This window comes from Peromyscus californicus, unplaced genomic scaffold (assembly GCF_007827085.1).
Source record: "Peromyscus californicus insignis strain IS unplaced genomic scaffold, ASM782708v3 Scaffold_6__1_contigs__length_162567912, whole genome shotgun sequence".
NCBI lineage: Eukaryota > Metazoa > Chordata > Mammalia > Rodentia > Cricetidae > Peromyscus > Peromyscus californicus.
Window position 1 is genome coordinate 51,225,466 of NW_026294584.1, and position 22,334 is coordinate 51,247,799.

General features: G+C 48.6%; 1 protein-coding gene and 1 pseudogene across 1 annotated transcript in view; both read right to left on the reverse strand.

The window, feature by feature from the left end:
• The window catches only part of Kiaa1549 (KIAA1549 ortholog), a 132,984-nt gene that overhangs the window by 102,778 nt on the left and 7,872 nt on the right, over positions 1-22,334 (reverse strand).
• Positions 15,441-17,380, reverse strand: LOC128098600 (SNRPN upstream reading frame protein-like; annotated as a pseudogene).

A 22,334-nucleotide genomic window follows, 5' to 3' on the forward strand; every position in this document is an offset into this window, starting at 1 on the left:
CAACAATGGCCACTTGCTAAATGAGATTAGAAAGGGCTCTTTCCTCACATGACATGGTGATTCAGCCATGACAACAGTAAGAGCATCTTTAAGCTGGGTCTCCCATCTGGGTGTGCTGACCCCACCCCTTCTTCCTCCCGCCAGGGCCCTTCCCGCCTCCCCTCCCCTCTCCCCAAGCTCTGCCAGTCTCGCCGGGGTCCCTGGGGACGGCCTCTCTTCGCTCCTTCTCCTCCTGAGCTGGTTTAATGTATCATAACAATATGAAAGCAAATACTATATTCATTGTTGCACTCTCTGAGTGAGGCTTTTTATTCTCGGCTCTTAAACACTGCTTATGATTTGTCCTTTCAGAAATGCTTTTCTGCCTCTGTGTAAGACTTACTTGATTTCTCCAGAGGAATCAGTGGCCTTTAAGAGAAAAAGACTCTTGATTACGGAGGCTATTTAAATAAGAAACACAGGCATCTTCAGTGAGTATGAGAAACCAGTCTCCAGTGGGCACAATTACTCTTTCTTTTACTTGGTGGCTACAGGGACAGAAAGAAGTCTCTCACAGACCAAAGATTTTCTAAGAAAAAAACTTCGACTTTTTTTTTTTTAAACCTATTAGCAATCCTATACGGTGACATTTAGAGGTTCCCCCTCCCCGTTTTTTTTGTTTTTTTTTTTTGCCTTCCGGACCTCACCCACCGTCTATAAACTCCACCCCAGGAACATGAAGTACCTGGAGCATTCAACATGACCCTGCAGGTGAAGGGCCCAGCTAGGGGCCCCTAGAGCACACGGCATCTTCACCTTCACCGGAGCAGGCTAAAGACAACGCAGGGCACAGGTAAATGAACACTCCTGGCACCCTACTGCCGGCTGGTACAGAAAGAGCGCAGCAGTGCATTCACTTGGATTTTATTTATCATGTCCATACCAAGATGGAGGTAACAGGAGTAAACCCAAGCCCTTCCCACACCCCTCTCACGGTTCTTACGTCCATTCATGTAGAATCATTATTCAGCGAGTTGAATTATCTGTGAAATCTGAGGCCCCCAGTACTGACCGATTTCCCCAAGATGAAATATTAAATAAATCGCCAGAGAAAACAAGGAAAGTCAACTCATTAATGTCTATGATGATTTATATTTACTGACTGCCTACTATAAGCAAGTTCTGCACTGAGAACTTTTTGGGAAATTAAGTTGTTTAATTTCCCCCCAACAACCCACTTTTTCAAAAGAGGAAACCGAAGCTAGAGAAGACATAGATCACACCAAGGTCAATTAAGTTCGCAAAGGGTGGGGGTGGGGCTGGCACACTCATGACGCCACTCCTCAGACAACCCAGGTACCTCCAAATAGACTGGGTCACACACCTCATTAATAAGAAAAATCCTGGGGCTGGAGAGATGGCTCAGCAGTTAAGAGCACTTGCTGCTCCTGCAGAAGACCTAGGTTCAGTTCCCAGCACCACATAAGGCAGCCCACACAGCCCACGATTTCCTGTGACTCCAGCTCCAGGGAACCCAAGGCCATCTTCTGTCCTTCTCAGGTGCCTGCACACATACGGGGCACATAAACTCATGCAAACAAATACATACTTTAAAAAATAAGAAAAATTCCCAAGCACGTGTACATATGTCATTTAAAAGCTACAACTGGGTGTGGTGGCTCAACTGCTTGGGAGGCTAAGGAAGAAGGATGGGGCGTTCAAGATGAGCCTAAGCTACAGAGCTAGACCCTGTATCAAACAACTACAGTCCGTTTTCACATTGTGAATTGTGTGCATTCGTGCAGCACAGAGAGGCTGAACCTAGGGCTTCGTGCAGATTAGTTAAGTGACCTGACATTGAGCTGTATCCCTAATGCATTCTGTGAATCATATAAATCACACATAAAAGCAAAATTTAAAATAGTGAAGCAAACGAGCAATAAATGATCTCATAATTGCACTCACTAGCATGTGAAGGCAAAAATCAAACCTACCTGTGGTCCTGATGATAACTGTAGATGTCAACTACACTGACAATCATCTTGAGTAACTTCAATACTCGGGGACCAACTCCACACATCTTAAGACACTCTGATGAGAGGAACTGCAGCCCCAAAAAAGTCATGACGAAGTCCTTACCCACAACATTTCAGAACGGGACCGTATCTGGAAACAGTTTTAACAGAGACCATCAAGTTGAAACGAGGGGGTGGGGGTGGGGCTGGGGCTATTCTGACTGGCCTGACATCTTCATAAAAAAGAGGGAATGTGGACGTGCACAGAGGAAAAAAGACCCAGAGAACGATACACACAGAGGGAAGAGGAGGGGAAGACACACAGGGAGAAGACAGCCACGTGGCCGGAGGGGTGCAGCCAAGGAATGCCAAGAATTGACAGCAAAAGCCAGAAGCTGGGAGAAGCGAAGAGAGACTCTCCCCTAGAGCCCCGGGAGGGAGCACAGCCAAACCAAACCCTGGTTTAGGACTTCAGTCCTCGGAACTGTAAGGAAACAGGCTTCCGTTTCAAGCCACCCAGTCTCCGTGCACTAATGCAGGGGGCAGAGCCACGAAGCTAAGGAAGAGCTGACTCTGTCATTTACAGTACTGCGGTCCACACTGTCACTGCGATCTTCAACCTGTAAATTTCCCTCCCTCAACAAATCACCAGGTCGACTGTTCACTAAGGGAAATCTTGTTTTCACAAAGCTTCTAATTACGTGAGAACTCTTTATGGTGGGGCCTTGTCACCTCCACCCATCCCAAGTCACAGAACAACAGGAGGTGACCAGCTCACTGCCATTTTTGTTGGTCCTCAGGACAATTTTCTTTCCATATGTGACATGATACTCTCTGTCAGGGTCAACACACAGAGCAGACATCAGTAAAATTTAATTTTTAGAACAGAAAGAACAGAAAGGGGTGGGGAAGTGGTCCAGAATGACAAATGCAAAGGACTGAAGAAAGGATCCTCAGAAGTACATAAATGCTGGGGGGGCATGGCAGCCATCTGTAATTCCAGCCTAGGAGGCAGAAACGGGATCCCCAGAGCAAGACTGGCCACAGTGGCAAATTCTGGGTTTGACTGAGTGACTCTGTCTTCATGAAAAAGGTGGGAGAGTGGTTAAGAATGATTCTGATACCAAGTTCTGGTACATGCAAAAGCATGCGCGTGCGCATATGTGTATGCGTGTGCGCGTGTGTGTGTGTGTGTGTGTGTGTGTGTGTGTGTGCGCACACACATACACAGACACACACATATGCACGCAGAGACACACACACACATACACAGACACACACAAACACACACATACGCAAACGCACACACACACAAATCTAAGAAGAAAAACAAGTACAGAGAAGTTCTAGTGTTTCTTCCCATACCCCACTATGAAGACAAGCCTATTCCACTGGCCCCTTTCTCACACCATGAGAGAAAAGAGAAGATTCTGGTGAAAGCTACCGACTTAGTTAAAAACTTAACCAGTACTCAGGGAGCCAACCAACTCTGGGTTTAGAAAGGCTGGAACATCCAAGCTGACCAAGTCTGAACTTACTGAGTAGCCACGGGGTCACACACAGGTGGATCTCACAGACACACAGTAGTAGAGGTACAAGGGACCTGAAAACCCTTGGAGTTACAATGAAGTGTGCCTATAAGGGTAACAGAATTTCCAAATGAGCGCAAGATGCACTGCGGAGAGTCACTAGTAAGTGCCACTGAAGGACCCAGGACCCGCAGAGCCACCGCACACACCTCTAGAGCAGGGACATCACAAGCAGCAGCAGCTGAGTGCTACCCAGCGGTGGGATGGTGCATAACGTAGGAAGTGCACACCTGACCTCTGGCATCCAAATCCAAATGATCTCAAATTCCCTCAGCATCCCCCAGTACACATGAGAGCGTGAGAAAGCAGGCTGTAAGTACCAACACGAAACAGTGTCATGAGTCAGAACAGTGAGCCTGGTGGGGTGTGTGTGGAGAAGGGATAAATTCTATTTGCATTAAGTATTTCTGAAGGCTTCAAAGGGGGGAATGGAGATGATGGGTGATAGGGTATTGTGCAGCAATTTCCTCCAAGGCAAACCTCCACCTCAGAAAGAAGCTACTTAAGACAAGCAGGATGCTTTAAGGGGAGGTGAATTAACAGTCCATCCTGCTGGGAAGCAAGTTCAGCTCAGGAAATAAACAACTTAAAGGCTTCAGGAAGTCCCTGAAACGGCCCATCACCACTAGGTCCTCCGTCCTCAAGCATACAGAAGCAATAAGGGCTGCTTAAAAGACACTCTCAGACCAGCCAAGCCACCTGACAGAGACACAGACCAGCTGAGCTGCCTGGAAGAGACATCCCCCTGAAAAGCTGTGCAGTGATCTGTGGGTGTCACCCACACTGGGGTGGGCTCTGGGGATGATAAAGCTGTGTCTGAGTCATTTCCACTCCTGTGAGTAACCCCTCACCCATACACCTGGAAGTAACCCCAATAAAACCCACTGGTTCACCAAGATGGATTTCGGTGGCATCTTTAGTTTGGTCTGCCACTGGGTCCCTATCTGAGGCGAGCAGATCTTGTTCACTTCTCCCCAGAGACAGTGTCACACACAGGCGGGATTGATGCTTCCCTATACAGAAGCTTGTGTCTTATAAATTCTGAAACATGAAAGGATGACCTTTGAGAAAAAGTTGGATTAATATGTAAAACTAACGAGAAAATACAATACATGGCTCCTGCTGATCCTTGTCTTCTGATCCTGCTGAAGCTTGTCTTCTACAGCTCACAGAGTGTTGTTTTGCTCAGTCCTGGCAAGACCCCAAGATAAGATATAAAAATTGCAATGATCTAGGCTGGGCGGTGGTTGCACATACTTTCAATCCCAGCACTTGAGAGGCAGAGGCAGGCAGATCTCCAAGTTCAAGGCCAGCCTGGTCTACAAAGCTAGTTCGAGGACAGCCAGGACTACACAGAGACACCCTATCTCCAAAAACAAAAAATGCAATTATCTTTAAAGGGCTGCCTTTACAATCACAGGAGACCCGAAGACCTACAGAGGTCAATGTGAGGGCAGCTCAGGAGTAAACATCAAAGAGGAATTAGGTTCAAAGTTGGCATGCCGGTGGACTTACACAAAGTAGGCTCTGCAGGGCACATATTCACGTATTCTCAGTGAAACTCCTAATTTTTAAATGTTGGCAACTAACAACATTTTAACAAGTCTCAGGCTCAAGCCTGGAAGGCAAGTTCCACCTCTAAGCCCCACATGCTACAGAGGCTGAGGCAGGAGGACTGCCACAAGTTTAAGGTCAGCCTGGGCTACACGGTGAGACCATGTCTCCAAAATTCAAAAACTAAAAAAGGAGAGTACTGACACATGCTGGCCTCAAGATTGAATTCTCAAAGTCACCTCCTACTGGCCTGTAAGTCCAAGAATGTAGCCCTCGGGAGCACCAAGGACTCAGCATAGACCCTAGGACTTCAGAAAATGTGCCGGACTCACAGAACCCCACAGGCAGGTCACACATCCACTGCACCAATCCCCAGCAGGGCACCAGGGCAGCCTAGGCAAAGCCGGAGGAGCAGTGACCACCTCTGACGGCAAGACTTTGCAAAGTACCTCCACATGAGTCATAGATTTTCAGAAAGGCAAGTGGAGCTGTTTGACTCCAAGATCTACACAAGAGCAAGCTGTACTAACAACAAACGCTAACCTGTCCTCTTGTGTTAAAATTTGTGGGTGACTTTCATGGCATAGGCTAATCCAGTATGTGAGCTGCGAGAGACCAAGAGAGCCATTATTGGAAGATGGACAGGAAGTGGGGTTTCTGAAGGGCAGGTAATGTTTGGTTCTTGATGTTGGTGGTGTTACAGGGCTATAATCACCCTGTGGAAATTCACTGGGCTGTTTCCTTCTGACTAGTTTTTTGTTGTTGTTGTTGTTGTTTTTTGGTTTTTTGAGACAGGGTTTCTCTGTGTAGTTTTGGTGCCTGTCCTGGATCTCACTCTGTAGACCAGGCTGGCCTCGAACTCACAGAGACCTGCCTGGCTCTGCCTCCCGAGTGCTGGGATTGAAGGCGTGCGCCACCACCGCCTGGCTCTGTTTTTATATATGCACATATTACAACTTAATTTTAAAAGTCTGACATTATTTTGGGGGGCTGGAGAGAGAGTTCAGTGGTTAAGAGTACTCACTGCTCTTGCAGAGAACCCAAGTTCAGTTCCCAACATCTACATCATGCAAATCACATGTACCTATAAATCCAGTTCTGAGGGATCTGATGCCCTCTTCTGTCCTCCACAGGCACCTACACTCACGTGCACAAACCCAACCACAGACATACATACACATACATATAAATAAAAACAAATCTTTTAAAAAATATTTTGGGCCGGGCGGTGGTGGCTCACGCCTTTAATCCCAGCACTCGGGAGGCAGAGGCAGGCGGATCTCTGTGAGTTCGAGGCCAGCCTGGACTGCCAAGTGAGTTCCAGGAAAGGAGCAAAGCTACACAGAGAAACCCTGTCTTGAAAAACCAAAAAAAAAAAAAAAAAAAAAAAAAAAAATATTTTGGAAGCCGGGCGGTGGTGGAGTATGCCTTTAATCCCAGCACTCGGGAGGCAGAGGCAGACGTATCTCTGCGAGTTCACGGCCAGCCTGGTCTACAGAGTGAGTTCCAGGACAGTCAGGGCTACACAGAGAAACTCTGTCTCAAGAAAAAAAAAAACAACAAAAACTAAAAACAAAAAAAAAAAAAAAAGGAAAATGCTTTTTTGAGCTTTAATCTGGTTATCGGACATATTCCTGTGAAGCTTCATAGAAGCCATGTCTCAGGCCTGACTTCTATCTAAAGGCCTTAGGGGACACTGGTCATTAAGAGACACTTCCACCGGGCGGTGGTGGCGCATGCCTTTAGTCCCAGCACTCGGGAGGCAGAGCCAGGCGGATCTCTGTGAGTTCGAGGCCAGTCTGGTCTCCAAAGCGAGTTCCAGGAAAGGCGCAAAGCTACACAGAGAAACCCTGTCTCGAAAAACAAAAACAAAAAAACAAAAAAACAAAAAACAAAAAAAAAAAGAGACACTTCCAATCTGTTCCACACAACTGGCAACCTCAGTGGATTCCTTCTGCTCTGGAAGGGACATGTATTCCAGGGGCTTACATGCACTGCTGCCCAGTCAGCTCTGCTGCCAGTTCACAGAGGACAGCCCCGGGCACTCCCCACTCCCTCTAGCTCCTGGACACCTGCTTTCTCCAGAGACGAAACCACACTCCATCAGATTCCAGCTCCTCCCAGGCTGAAGTTACTCTAACCCCTTCACCCTCACTTTAGCCCGTATCAGCCCAGTGACATCTCTGCCAATTACCTCTTCGTCCCCAAGATCAAATATGCTCACACCCTCCCCAATCTGCACACTCGGTTCCCTGAATCTCAACAAGGTATCACAGAATGAAGATGCAGGATGCTGGACTACACTCTCCTCCTTCCCTAGGATCCTCTCTCTTCCCAGTTGTGCTTTTTTTTTTTTTTTTCAGTTTTTTAGTTTTTTAGAGTCAAAGTTTCTCTTTGTAGCCCTGGCTGGCCTGGAACTAGCTTTGTAGACCAGGCTGGCCTCAAACTCAGAGATCCACCTGCCTCTGCCTCCTGAGTGCTGGGATTAAAGGCGTGTGCCACCAGCAGCTGGCTTCCTCAGCTGTTCTTCCTGCTCCCTGCTCTGTATGCTTCCTTGTATGAGTAGATGACGTTCCTTCCCTCTGTCTCCTCACCGAGAAATCTGCACACACAAGCTGGCCCTGTGCAGCTCGGCAACGCACCAGGTGGAAGAGAATACCTGCTTTCCCTCACAAATCTACAAAATCAAAATAAGCAATTTCAATAAAGTACCACTAATGTAAGCCTTTCCCTTAGGATCATCTGGAGCCAGTCTGAGTTCATAAAATGCTAAGCAGCAAAAACCTCTAAAGCGGTGTAAATTCTATCATCGTGATAGGCAAATTACACAGGAAACGCACAGAGCATACATGTCTGCACAAGAGTCAGGAATTTAAAGGAACTTCATGAGCCGAGGGTAGCGCCTCACCTTTACACACATTACAGAATCACCTGTTACTCTGCTTCCCGCACAACAGCATGCACACAAAGCACCCTGGGGCTGGAGGGATGGCTCAGCGGCTAAGAGCACTTGTTCTTGCAGAGGACCCGACCCCCTCTTCTGATCGCCATGGACACCGGGCACACACAGGTTGCACATACATACATGCAGACAAAACACTCATGTCCATAAAACAGAATAAATAAATCTTTAAAAAAAAAAATCAAAGAACAGCCTTTGTTGAGCTGGGTGTACAACAGGTGGACCTCTGTGAGTTCCAGAACAGTTTGTTCTGTCCAGTCGGTTTCAGGCCAGCCAAGGATCCACAGTTGGGGGAAAAAATCAATCAATCAATTAACACATAACGGACAGCCTCTGTGGTTGACCACCTTGTTTTTTTGTTGAGACAGAGTCTCTATATACCCCTGCCTGTTCTGGAACTCTCTATTTAGACCAATGGCCTGAAACTGCCCAACGGTTTCCCCCTGCTTCTGCCTTCCAAGTGCTGGGATTAAAGCCATGCACCACCATGCCCTGCCTCTTAGTGATCATCTTGAGACAATCCCAACAAAGAATTCTAGAACATTCTTAAAAGCCACCAAAACAAGTGAGCTGAAACTCCCCAGTAAGTAATGCTCAATAAAGGCTAGCTACATGGCCTGGCAGATAAAGACACCAGCCTTCAAGCATGATGACTCCAGTTTGATCCTCGGCCGCCAGCACGGGGGAGAAGAGAACTGACTTCAGCAAGCTGTCTTCTGATGTCTGCACACACCTGGAACGCACACCTGTCATCGTGCATGTGTTCTTGTTAGGAGAAGGGTTCTGTTTGGTTCTGTTTCAGGGGTGGGGGTTCAATTTTGGGTTTCAGAAACCAGAGTCTCATGGAGCACAGGCTGGCCTCAAGCCTCCAGCTCCTGATCCTCACGACTCTAATTCCCAAGGTAAACAGATAAAAACCCAGGAGAGGATTCTCAGAACCCAGACAGCAGGCAAGTCTGCAGTGAATACTGGGGTGGAGTCCGAGCAAGACACTGGCAGGAATGACAGGATCCACCCACAGGGACAATGAGCCAGTGACCCTCTAAGGCAGTGGTTCCTAACACTGCGACCCTGTAATACAGTTCCTCATGTTGTGGTGACCCCCAATCAGAAGATTATTTTCGTTGCTACTTTATAACTGTAATTTTGCTACTGTTGTGAATCGTACTGTAAATATCTGATATGCAGGATATCTGACATACGACCCCTGTGAAAGGGTCATCCGACAACCCCAGTGGGGTCGTGAACCCCAGGTTGAGAACCACCACTCTAACACAAGACAGAATCAAGTGTTATTACTGCAAAGTTCTCCTGGGGAATCACTCTCAGCCGGGAACCTGCTTCATCTCCGTTTTCTCTCAAGGGCAGCAATGTGGGGGAAATCATAAAAATACAGAATTCTGAGAGAACGACTTTTAAAGACAAACAACAATCACCCATCTGCGTGAAGCACGGCCAGTAGATATACATATACAAAATAAAAAATCTGTAATGAAATAGGAAAGGAAACGGGCAAGAGAAAACGAAGCACGCCTGCTGAGCAAAGACGGGCACACAGGGACTGTACTAACTCAACAGGGAAAGTTATGGGCCGCACGTTCCCAGGGAGAGACTCACAGGAACTTAATTAGGAATTTTTCAGAGTTAAAGTTGAAGAGTTTCTCCACTACAGTCTATGAATTCCCCCATCTACCTTCCTCCCACACCACACAAGTATGCACACAGTGGACAAGCACACTGAATGGCGTTTATCGGGAACTTACTGGTGATTGATCGTTCCAGTGTTTTTCCCCCACGATGGGAGCTGGACTGTCAGCTGGATGTGGTGGTCACACCTCTAATCCCAGCACTCAGGAGAATCGGGAGTTCAGGGTCAGCCTGGACTACGTAAGACCCCACCCCCCCCCACACACACACACCCCAAAAAAAAAAAACAAAAACAAAAAACATGGCTACAACTGTGAGTCAGGCCACATCCACGGTGGGTGGTGGGCTCTGAATGGCAGCGATTTCCTTTCTCAGAGATACAGAAAGCGAATGATGGCCACACCACACCGTCAACGGCAACCGGAATACAAACCAGCGGTCAGCAGGATTACTTTCATAACCTGCCTTCGTTATCCACAAGGTCTTTGTATCTTTGGGTTCAGACCACGGGCAAACAAAATGAAAAGGCTTGTTATTGTTTTCCCCTCTTAAACTCGGGTCCTCATAAACATATACAAACTTCACTCGCGTGATCAGCCCCTAAACAGCACTGGGTGACCATGGGTAGAGCGCTGCCTCTGCATTATGGAGAAGTGATCTAGACAGAAGATACACTACGCTGGAGGGTGCACAAGAGATACCGCTAATCGTGTGAGCTCCTGAGACACTGGTGCTCGGGGGTGCCTAGAACCAGCAGCTCCCTCCCCTCCTGGATACCTGGGGACAACACTATGTACAGCACTAGGGAGCAGCTAGTAACCTAGTTAGGAACTGTCCTAGATAGGTTTCTGTTGATGTGCTATAACACTAACCAAAGCAACTCAAGGAGGAAAGGGTTCATGTGGCTTACAAGTCACTTCCCAAGGCACAAACTGAAGCATCGACGACCATAGAGGACCAACACGCACAGGCTCACTTTCACAGCTTGCTCAGCCTCCTTTTATATGCGATCCAAGACCACCTGCCCAGAGATGGTTCTGCCCACATCAATCATCAATCTAGAAGATATCCCACGGATATGCCCATACACCAATCGGATGGAGGCAATCCTCAACTAAGGTTCCATTTTTCCAGACTCTAGTTTGTGTCAAGTGAACAGAAAACTAACCAACACACAGGAAACCAGGGTGCATGCCAAAGAAGCCACGTTATAATAACAAAAGTCAGCTCTCAGGCCAGGGGTGGTGGTGTAGGTCTGCACTCCAAGCACTGGGAAGATGGAGGCCGGAGGATGAGGAGATCAGGGCTAGCCTGGATGCTCTGGTTTGCTCTCTAATGCTGTGATAAACACCATGGACCAAAAGCAGCTCAGGGGAGGAGAGGGTTTATTTGGTTTCCAGGTCCATCAGTGAGTAGAGTCAAGGCAAAAACTCAAGGCAAGAGCTTGAAGCAGAAACCATGGAGGAAACCTCTGGCTTATGGTCAGCCAGCTTTCAACCCAAGCCCACCAGCCCAGGGGTTGTACCGCCCACAGTGGGCTGAGCCTCCTACATCAATTAGCAATCAAGAAAACACCCCACAGCTGTGCCATGGCCAGTCCGATGGAGGCAACTCCGTAACTGAAGTGTCAAGTGGACAATAAAAATTAACCACCAAGCTGGGCTAGACAGGGAGCCTGGGCTAGATAAGGGCAGCCTGGGCTATAAGAGACTCACTCTCTCTCTCTCTAAAATCAAACGCCAAAGCAGCCGGCTCCTCACAAAGACTGGGCGAGAGAAGCAGAAGGGCTGAATCTATAAAAACAAAGAAGCCGGGGACATGGGCAGGACTGAAGTTAACGGAGAACTGAATCCTAGGGGTGTATCTGTATGCTGGCATCATTTCTTAGAATGTGTACCTGGGCTCCTTCTGGTTTCAGAGACATTGGGGGCCAACAGGAACACCTCACCTTGTTCTTGCTCAGCTCCACCCTCATTTCACAATGCTTCCTTCTTGCTGTAGCCAATGCGCGGAAAAGGCGAAAAGAAAAACGTATGGCTCGTGCATCGAGTGCAATACTATGCAGCCTGAAAAAGGGAACGCCCTACATCAAGAATGAACTTGGTGACGGAAGAGGGGTACCAGACGATTCCACGTATCTAGAGGACTGCAGGAGTCACACTTACAAAAATAGAAAGCAGAAATGTGGCTCCAAGGAACTGGAGGTACACACAGGGAGTTGTTTTTTAATGGACCTAGAGTTCAGTTTTGCAAGATGAAAAGGGTTGGTGAAGGTACTTAACACTGCTCAACCCTGTACTTAAAAGTGGTTATGACGGCAAATTTTATGCTATATGCATTTTAACCACAATTTTGGAAATCAAGTAATCACTGTAATTCAAGTTTGGGAACAGTTAGAATAGAGACACTAAATACAGCTGTGGCCAAAGGAGGGTCAGCGAAGAGGCACTCTGCTGTGGACAGATGGTGTGGCTGGCTCTGAGGCTCAGGGAGGAGCGCCCCCCACCCGCTTCCTCAGGCTCTGGTCCCTTTGTACAAACTCATGTCACGGGTCCCAGAGGACAGCGATGCTCACCTATTCCAGTCCCCGGGGCAGCTGAGATTCCCAATGCCACCCACACTAACTCCTGGGCTTTTGCCTTCACAGGTGGCCAAAGGTGCTGACCTTTAGTGGGTCAGCACGTGCTAGTCTATGAAGGATGAGGCAGAGGATAACCAGACAGCAGGCCTGGGGGCAAGCAGCCATCGGCCCGGCTGGTCTCCTTTAAAAACTGCTCAGCGACACCAACTGTGACTCTAAGATCCCAATACTGGGCATGTTCTCCAACACACCCTGTAGATCTTTCTGATGTACACTGACTTGGGGATTCTTCTTTTTCTTCTCCAAATCTACCCTTTGTGATCCAACTCCTTCCTTAAAACTATCCTGAAGGAAATAAACAGAAGCTCAAGGAACTACGCACAGATGTTCATAACAGGATTGTGTGGTTTGGCACAAGGAGGACCAATAAGATACTGAGTGGTTTAGGAATGGCTGGGATGCAGCTCAGGGAAACAGCTATGGTCTAGCAGGTGTAAGGCCCCAGGCCGGATCCCCAACATCATAAAAACACGAAACAAGTAATTCAGGAATGGCTTGGAAAATTCTGCCCTACAAATGAATATTGTGTGCTTGCTTAAAAATATTTTAAAGCATATGAAAAACATTTACAATAAAATGAAAACTGGAAGATGCAAAATTCTATGGCTAGTATAATCCCATTTCTATTTTTTGAAAAAGTAGGGTCTACTACATATGCACACATGCACAGTTTTTAGATTAGGGAGAAGGGAGTGAGGAGAGGGAGAAGTCAGAGTACTTGCTTTGCAAGCATGAGGCATGGAATGTAATCCCCAAAACACAAGTCAAAAACCCAGTGGTGCCAATTGTAACCGAGTGCTGGAGGAGGTGGAGATAGGTGGATCCCTAGGGCTCACCGGCCAGCCCTTCTAACCTAAATATAGAGCTCCAGGCCAGTGAGGGACTCTGCCTCAAAAGACAAGGTGGATGGCTCCCAAGGCCAACAGCCAAGACTGACCTTTGTCTTCACAAGCGCGCGTACACACACACACACACACAACTGTGTACACATGAACAAACACACACAAAAAAAACCTAGTGTATCAAACTATTAATGGAACAGAAATAAAGATGGGTACTTTCTTCTAAATACAGTTCACATTCCAAAGCATCTGAAAATGAATATCACTCACAACGAGGGACTCAGCATGCAGATGTGCACGTCCACCATTTTCGGGTCAGACTGACAGTCGGTCAATCACAGGAGCATATGTTGGGATGAATCTGGGACAAAGATGTAGTGTGCGGCCTGACCACATGGAGGGGGCTCCTGAAGCCAAGACGGTGTAAAGATACAAAGAAAGAGAAGGTGTGAAGAGGTCTGAGCTCGGATGTGGGAGGAAGAAGCTGTGAAGAGGCAGTAATGAAAGATGAAGGATCCCCAGCTTCACAAGAGCCATTTATCTACGAGAGAGAAGCCACAGTTGTACCAAACTCACCATGTCGTTAGCTGTTCTAGCTCATTCCACCGTGCACACAATCATTTATCCAGTCAGTGTGCCCCTCATGGAATCATGGTGCACACAATCATTTATCCAGCCAGTGTGCCCCTCACGGAATCATGGTACACACAATCATTTATCCAGCCAGTGGGTCACTGGTGGAATCACTCCTCCGTCATTCATCCATTCAGCAATTCGTCAGGTGCTCACTAAGGATGGTGAACCCAGCCACAGCGCACACGGATGAGACAGTAAACAAGGCAAGACCCACTCACCGGAGGTTATACATTTAGTTGAGTCGCACATGGACAGAGGATGTCTAAGCCATTCTCCTTCTACATGCTTTGTGGGGAAGGTGATATGTGGCCTGGGATTTTTGAGGGAGAAGTGAAATGAGGAAACACAGAGGGGAAGGGCCTTTGGGAAGAAGGAACAGCACATTCAACAGCTCAGCGGAGCTCTCCCTAGGGAGAAACCTAGTCCACAGTGGTGTGCTAGGAGGAGAGGTTAGAGGCAGGGAAGCGGGGAGTGGGCTGTTGCACCCAGCCAGGAACATCAACTACAATGAAGATGAAATCAGTCAGAGACACTGGTATCGTGACATCACTCTGTCCTAATCAAACGGACTTGATGGACACAGTGGTAAGGAACACAACCAAGAGACCCAACAATGGGAAAGGACAGAGATTCGAAGTCATTTCAAAGCACACAACCCTGAGTGCAGCTGGCTCCCCAGGGTCACTTGCTGGCCCCTCCTGATCTGGACTGCACCTTCTCTCTCCTTGATCTACCCTCTACAACTCAGTCTACCTTCCTAGGCACCCACCGACTGTCGTGTCTGTGTGTAGGCGTGTACACCCTCGCACATCTGCACATGCCCCGCAGCCAAGGGTTGGGCACCACTCCCAAGTCCCAGCTCCCTCGGCAGAACCCGAACCTCAAACAGAATAATAAGCAGCTGACACACACCCTGTTAGCTACCCTGACAGTCGGTCTCCAACTCCTACAGCCTGCATCCTTAAACTGTGGGCCCTGGAGCATCCTGTCGGAGTCACAGAAGTAGAAACTGATACATATATGAATATTTATGTAACTTGCCAGCTGTCGGGTTCTATGATTCGGGCGCTACTTAACAGTCTCTCACATACTTCCCATGATGACAGCCGTGCCCGTGCTTGTGGGCAGAGATGGTGCCTCTCATCCTCTGGTTCAGGGGCATGCTGCTCCTCCAATCCCACACCAGTGAGTGTTCCTCTCCTGGGTCCAGAGAGGCCTGCTCATCCTCACAGCGGAAAGCAGCCTCCTCAGGGGAAAAGCAGCAACCCAAGATGACCCAAACAGACTGGCCCCACCCCAGCCATTCCCTCAGAAAGAGGTGAACCCAGAGGACACTACTGACCAATAATACAGGCCTGTTCTGTCCCGCGGCCAACAATTCTCACACATCATTTTATGTACTATCTGGGTTTTAAATTTTTTAATTGCATTTATTATTTATTGTATGTGTTGGTGGTAGGGTCACACGTACACCACGTGGGGGTCAGAGGACAAGCTGCGGTAGTTGGTCCCCACCCCTCCCACCCCACCCTCCCCCATCCCCCGCCACATAGGTCCCAGGGAACCTACCTCAGGTTGTGAGACTTGGCAACAAGTGTCTCTGGTGACTCCCTGAGTCATCTTGCTGAGTCCTGTTTTCTCTTCAAAATCAGTTACTCAGATGTTTTAACACTGTTTTAACCACCTCCTGGTGTCTGAGCTAAGAAAGCCCATCTCAGTTCCGCCTAGAACTAACTCCACCCTCAGAAATCTGCTTTTGAGAACACTGTGGGTCCAAATGATACTCTTGGTTACTCAGTGACACCGTCCTCTGTCTGACCTGGACTTTCGCCCCCGACTCCTGCTGGTCTGTACTTTTTCTCAGGTGTAGGCAATCCCTTGCTTGCTTCCCCGAGCCACATGCAGTTCATCAACCCAAGTGTTAGACATCTCCAGAGCTTCTCCTCTACCTCCTGCATACTTTTTTCCATCAAGTGACCAAGTAGCCTAAAAATTCATTTCCTCATGGCAATTAGCCAATCACTAATTTTTTTTTTTAACCATCTCAAGTCATGTCTATAGACAACTAGGAAAATGAAGTTTGACACTCAAAGAAAATGGCTGAACAGATGCCCATTTAAAGGCCAAAATATATCTCCTTGGTTCATGCAGAGACGCTTAGAGAGCCTCTTTTCAAGTCTACAGTAGAAATGTCGGAGGCCGAGGGAAAGCTGATAGTGTAGAAGCCGTCGGAGAAGCTGTGTAGAGAAAAGGTCATCAAACTCATGTCCTAGGCTGGACCCAGTGAATCAGCCCCATGGGGAGCCTTCTCCACCATGGCAGGGGGCAGCTGGTTCTTTCCCTCAGGACAGGGATTGCTGCATACTGTGGTCCTGGCTCTCCAGGCCTGTGCCTACTCTGTTCCCCTCTGGATTTTCTCAACTCTATCCTACTTTTAAGAATCAAGATACTCCGTGTTGATTCCTTCTTCTATGAGCCATGAAAATTCCAACTGTAAACCACTTTTTCCACAGAGCCCACCCTGTGCCAGCCCCATTTCCCTTATATGATGACTGTGTTACCCTCAGGAAAAAACCAGGAGACTGCCGGACACTGCAGCTCAACAGCAGCCTTCTCTCCACTTACTCACATACCCACCCCTGTACCAGCCACTTCCCTCCCCGCCCTGGGAAAGGGGTGACATTCTGTAGGCATTGCCCTCTGACCTCTACCTGCCCACTGTGGCCCATATGCACCCCCCCCAACCTCATGAGCACACACAATAATAAGAGTAACTTCTTTAAAAACAACAGTCCCAAGACCAGTGTCTCTGAGAATCATTTAGAAAGTTAATATTTAACATCAGATCCTGGCACAAATGCAAGATATTAATATACTGTTTATTTGGTTTTTCTTTTTCTTTTCCCTTAGAACAAGAAAGCTCAAAGGGTGGAGAAAGAGGAAAAGGATAGGCCACCATGCTGGTTGTGCCACATGTGTGCCTGGTGCCCACAGAGGACAGAAGAGGACACCAGATCCCTGGGACTGAAGTTACAGGCAGTTACCAGTCATCACGAGGGTGCTGGGAATCGAACCAGGCTCCTGTGCAAGAGCAGCTCCGTGGCTCTTGACCACTGAGCCATCCCCGCAGCCCCCACCGCTGGGATTTAAACAAGGTACTTGTCTGAAGGCACTGACTTCCTCCCATCAACACTGGAAAGTTAATGAGAAATTGATTTTTAAACCAGAGGCATATCCTAATTCATGATCAAAGAAGAAGCCGTCAGAAACAAACCACAGAGAAACAGCATCATCTACGTAACGATGTTTTCAAAACCACAAGGATAGGGTCCAGGTCACAGTAAAGAGGGAAATGCAGTGAGAAAATGTCACCCAACATCACGGAATATTACCCTCCAGGCTAGGAGAAACAATCTGTAGCTTTTGGGACGCCTGCCTTATTCATTTCCCTCAACAGAGGTTTAGTGCGAACCTCCTATGACCTTCGGTCAAGGCCTGTGCCGTGCTACCGGCATGGTGCTCTCTGGGGGAGCCCTCTGAGGCTTGTCTTCCCTCATAGGCCTGGTAGGCGTTCTATAGGTGAAACAAGAGCTATACTGCCTCCTGACATGCTTGGATTGGCTATTACAGCTCTTCCCAGGACAGCTCTGGGGTCTGAGTGAGTGTCGTGTGTGGACACCTGCGGACGTGCTCCAGGTCAGAGCAGATATCGGGTGTCCCGCTCCATTGTTTCTTTTGAGTCAGGGTCTCTCACTGAACTAGCTAGGCTGGCATCCAGCAAGCCCCGGCCATTCTCCTGTCTCCACCCCCACGGCTCTGGGGTTATTAGTATAAAAGGTTTTTTGATATAAGTGCTGGGTCCCCGAATTCAGGTCCCCACGGTCACCTCATGCTTACTCACCAAGTGCTCTTATCCACTAAACCCTCCCTCGAGTCCCTCGGCCGGCCCTGGGATTTCTACAGAAAACCGGAGAAAGAACGTCAAAGGGGAACTTGATCAAAGGCTCAAATGCCAATTAGCAATCAAAGAAATGCAACTGTTACGAAGATGTGTCTTACCTTCGAGCTTGGCAGAGATGAGAGACAGTGACGGGCTGTATCACAGAGGGATGAAACATGGCTCTGACTCATTGCTAGAGATGATGTGGATTGCTTCAACTTTTCTAGAGAGCAATTTGGCAGGGCGCATCAAAATTTAATGTGTGCACACTGTCTAGGCCAGTGAGTCTATTTCTGGGAATTTATCCTACAGAAGTTATTAGAAAAGTGCGTAAAGATGCGCGGACAGTAGTAACGCTCAAGCGTTTAAAGCAATAAATGACAACCCATTAACCTGGTGAACTGCAGCAGAGAATGTCCCCAGCACCGAAAAAACTGGCCTGTGGTGTAGAGCCACACTTCCTGACAACACAAAGATCCCACAATGGAGTGTGAAATGGAAAAATGCAAAATGCCCAACAGCATGTCGGATATGATACGACCACTTTGCATGTGTGTTCATGCGTGCTTGTATGCGTGAAAAAGAGAGACGCCAAAATGCCACAGCCTTTATCTGGAGTAGTAGGATTTGAGGTGATTTTTGCTTGCTGATTTGTAACTCTTCCAAACCATCTGAATGCCTCAATGTGTGGCACGTTTTACACTGTAAGTCCCACCATTTGATGACAGCCCTCTTAGGATCCTCCACGGCCAGGACCCACTTCCTCTCACACCTAATCCTTGATCCTGCCACCTCCACACTTCACACTGGGCCTCCTCTGAGGCCCAGGCTTGGATGACTTCCTGCCTTAAGGCCTTTGCACGGCCATGTCCTCTGCTGGGAACACTGTGCCCTGAAAGACCTTCTGGGCTCACCCTCTGCCTCCGTCAGCTTTTAGTGCAAACAACACTGTCATGGGCTGAACCGAAAAATTCCTACCAAGTCCTAGCCCCAAGAACCTCAGAGTATGACCTCATGTGGAAACAGGTCACCACAGATAAATTAATTAATATGAGATCAGACATGAGCAAGTGAGCCCCTGGTCCATGGTGACCATCTTACAAAAAGGTAAAAATTTGAAATGACGCACAGGGAAGATGCCACGGCGACCAGCGGGACCTGGAACAGATCCAACTTCAGCACCTTCAGTGGGATCGTGGCGACACCACGATCGCCAACTACAGAGCATACGTCTGCCGTTTGAGCCCTCAGTGGTGGCACTTTGGCCGACACAGCACCCTAACTCAGGCCCCGTGCGATGGGGCTCCCTACCACCCCACACTGAAATCTCTTACATCCTCTCCTGCTTTGCTCCACCTGCCGAGGAGACCCACCACTTAGTCACGTGTGGTACAGCCGGAGGGCCCAGCACACAGGGAGATACGCTACAAAAATGGGCAGAGGACTCAGAACCAAAACACGGAGCAAAGCAAGCCTGTGCTGCTGCAGACAGGACACTGTGGTCTAGTGGAGGGGACTGAGGAAAAAACCAAGACGGACAGACACAGAGGTGGTGACAGTGTGGGGTGCAGAACGAAGTGGGCGGGAACTCGGGAGCGATGAAAGCATTCCCGCTGGAGAATGACTCTTCTGGCCGTGTGGGAGCTGAGAAGAGATCAGCAGGAAGGGAAGGAACTGTAGATAACATCTGAGATAAGAATGTTCTAGACAGAAGGAACAGCGAGTACTAATTACTGCAACCAAGGCATATTGTTTTTATAATCAGGGAGGGAAACCAAGAACGCTATTGTAACCCTCAAAACACATAAAAACATGGAAAAGCCCAGTTCCGAGGGCTGTGAAGAACAGTGAGATTTTACAATTTTTTTTTACACTATTTGGAGGCAGGAGGATCACTTAGGTCTGAGAGTGTAGCAAAACTCTATCACAAAAAAAAAAAGAAAGAAAAAAAGAAAAGAAAAAAATGTTTTTTACGATTCTATTCCACTTCTATGCAGGCCCAGCATGAAAATGCCAACCCTTCCGACCAGCTGCCTTGCCCAGCCAACAGTGGCCCAGGAAAAAAAAACCTCAATCAACAACCTAAAGTGGGAAGGGAGGAGAGGTCAGGTCGCGTGAGCCAAGGCAGTCCTGAGGTAGAGCAGCCTGGAGATCTTTGCTAGTGCCACCCGATCCAGGGAAACCTTGTTACCACTGCCCTGGCCATCCACACCCATCACCTGACTCTGACTGGGGTTCCCAAGGCCACCTCCCACTTGCTTAGACCCCAGAGGCTCAGTTCGAAGGTCATTCCTACGTTCCTAACAACCAGGCCCACTCCATCACCACTGTCACTTTTTAAACAACCCATTTCCTAAACCCTTCCCCTTAGGAAACTGACACTCTGTAACTACACGACTCTCTAGGCTCCGCCTCCCAAGCCCATGCAACTACCACCCTTCAGACTGACTCCAACACCTCCACTACACCCAGCGCCTCGCCTAAGGAGAACTGTCCAGCATCTGTGCATCTGTCCTTCCACTCTTGGCTGGTGTCACTCGTAGTTCCTCGAGGTCCATCCGAGTTATAGTGTGCCACAACTTCCTCCCTCTCGGGAGCCGGAGACCCACCCACACCCACTCGTCACCATTGGTTCCCCTATCTGCCAGGGTTTCTATAATCCTGAGCAGCTAGCCCACTTGACTCCAGTCCACACAGCTTAGGAAATCACGACTGGCCATACTGGTCCCCTGTCGAGAAGCTCCAAGCAGGAGCAGACCTCTGACCACATCCAGCCAGACACCAGCTCAGCCTGCTACCCTCCACTTCCCCAGAAAGCTGGGCTGGGCTTTTGCAGCAACTTAAGGACTCCCCACTAATTAGGGAGCAACCAAAAATCTTTGAAATGCACCCAAGCTCATCAAGAAACTGCTGAGGCTAAGGCTTCCAAACCTCAGGGAACACACAAATTATGTGAAGATGCCTAAAAGGTAGCTAGCTCACTCAGGAGGCTGGCGATGGGGGAGGATTTCTTTGACATGGTCTTACGTAGCCCAGACTGGCCTCTAGCTCCCTGTGTCCCTAGGGCTGACCTTGAACTCCTGATCCTCCTGAGGGCTGGGGTTCCAGCACCTGTCCTGATGAGCCTCTGCGCTTCTGACAGGCTCTCAGGTAATGCTGATGCTGCTTGTTTGGGGGACCACACTGGAGCAGAGAGCCCTGGGCTCCTGGGCTTTGCCCAAGTTCCCTAAAGCTGACTCTAGAAGACCATTTGTTCCGGATGTTTTCAGCCCCGCCCCCTACTCCCCCCCACACACACCCTTTGAAAGCTCCCCAGCATTTTAAAACAGACCTTCAGACTGTCTGGCTCCAAAGTTAATCCCCCCCCCCCCACCCAAAATGCTAAGTGATGAAGGGCTCTTTCCACAGGCCCAAACAAGAGGAGTCAAAACAAGGCCTCAGCAAGAGTTTCCTAATGATGGCTGTGAACGCCCAACGGCCTCCCCACCAGCCCAACTCAGGGCCACCTCCACCTGCTCATTCCCCACCAAGCCTCTGATGGGATGAGCAGAGTGTCCACCTGGCCTACAACCAAGACTGTCCTTCCAACTCCCTGCCTGGCATTTCCTTCGTTCTTCTCCTGGGGAAAGCAGTGGCATCTTCTCAGCTCCCAGTTCCACCTCCGCTCACCCTCCTTTCGTCTCCTCCCTCCCTCCATGAAGTCACTCACTGGAGGCATCTCTGCCTCCAAAGCTTGCTGCTTGGGTCTCCCCCATATTCCTCCTCTCTAGAATGAATTTCTTCATGCTCGCCCTGGCTCCTGTCCCTCCCAAACATGAGCAAATACACTCTTGCCCTCTGCCTCCCCACCCAGCAACATCTGTCTCCTCCAGCCCCAAGACTGGCTCAGTGTCTGTTTTATCTCTTCAACTTCTTACTATCTCATTTCATCTCTTGAGCATATACAGCAAGCATGCAAAGCAGTGGACAGTCGCCCTCCGAAGAACTGGGCCCTCTCCAACACTGCCGTTCCCCTGGGTTGAGAAACAGACTCATGGAAGCTGAATATTCATCTGGGGAAGACAGAATTCATGGTCCACATCCATCCCTCTACCTCTTTTACTAGCCATGTTGGGCCACTGCCTCCCCAGGACGCAGAATTTCCATCACCCACTGTATCCAACACAGTTAACAGCAACCAGAACATGAGCACTGGCTAAAAGAAGTAGTACTAGTCTAGTAAGTTTAAGGGCAAAGGATCCAGACAGAAAGTTCTCGAGACATAAAAACAGTCAAGAGGTCTATAAAAAAATGCTCATCATCAGTAATCATTGGGGTAACACAAGATAAAACTGCGTGGAGACATCACTTCACACTTGTTAATGGCTGTCGAGGAGACTAAAGCAGAATCCTAGGAGCAGGCACTGTACTGAGTGTTGCCTTTAGTCACCGACTATGGAAAGCTGAGGGAGCAGGAGCTGAGGGAAAAAGTCCTGAGGGAGGACAGAGGCCGGGCACCAGGAGGCTGGAATGGAAGCATCACCTCCACA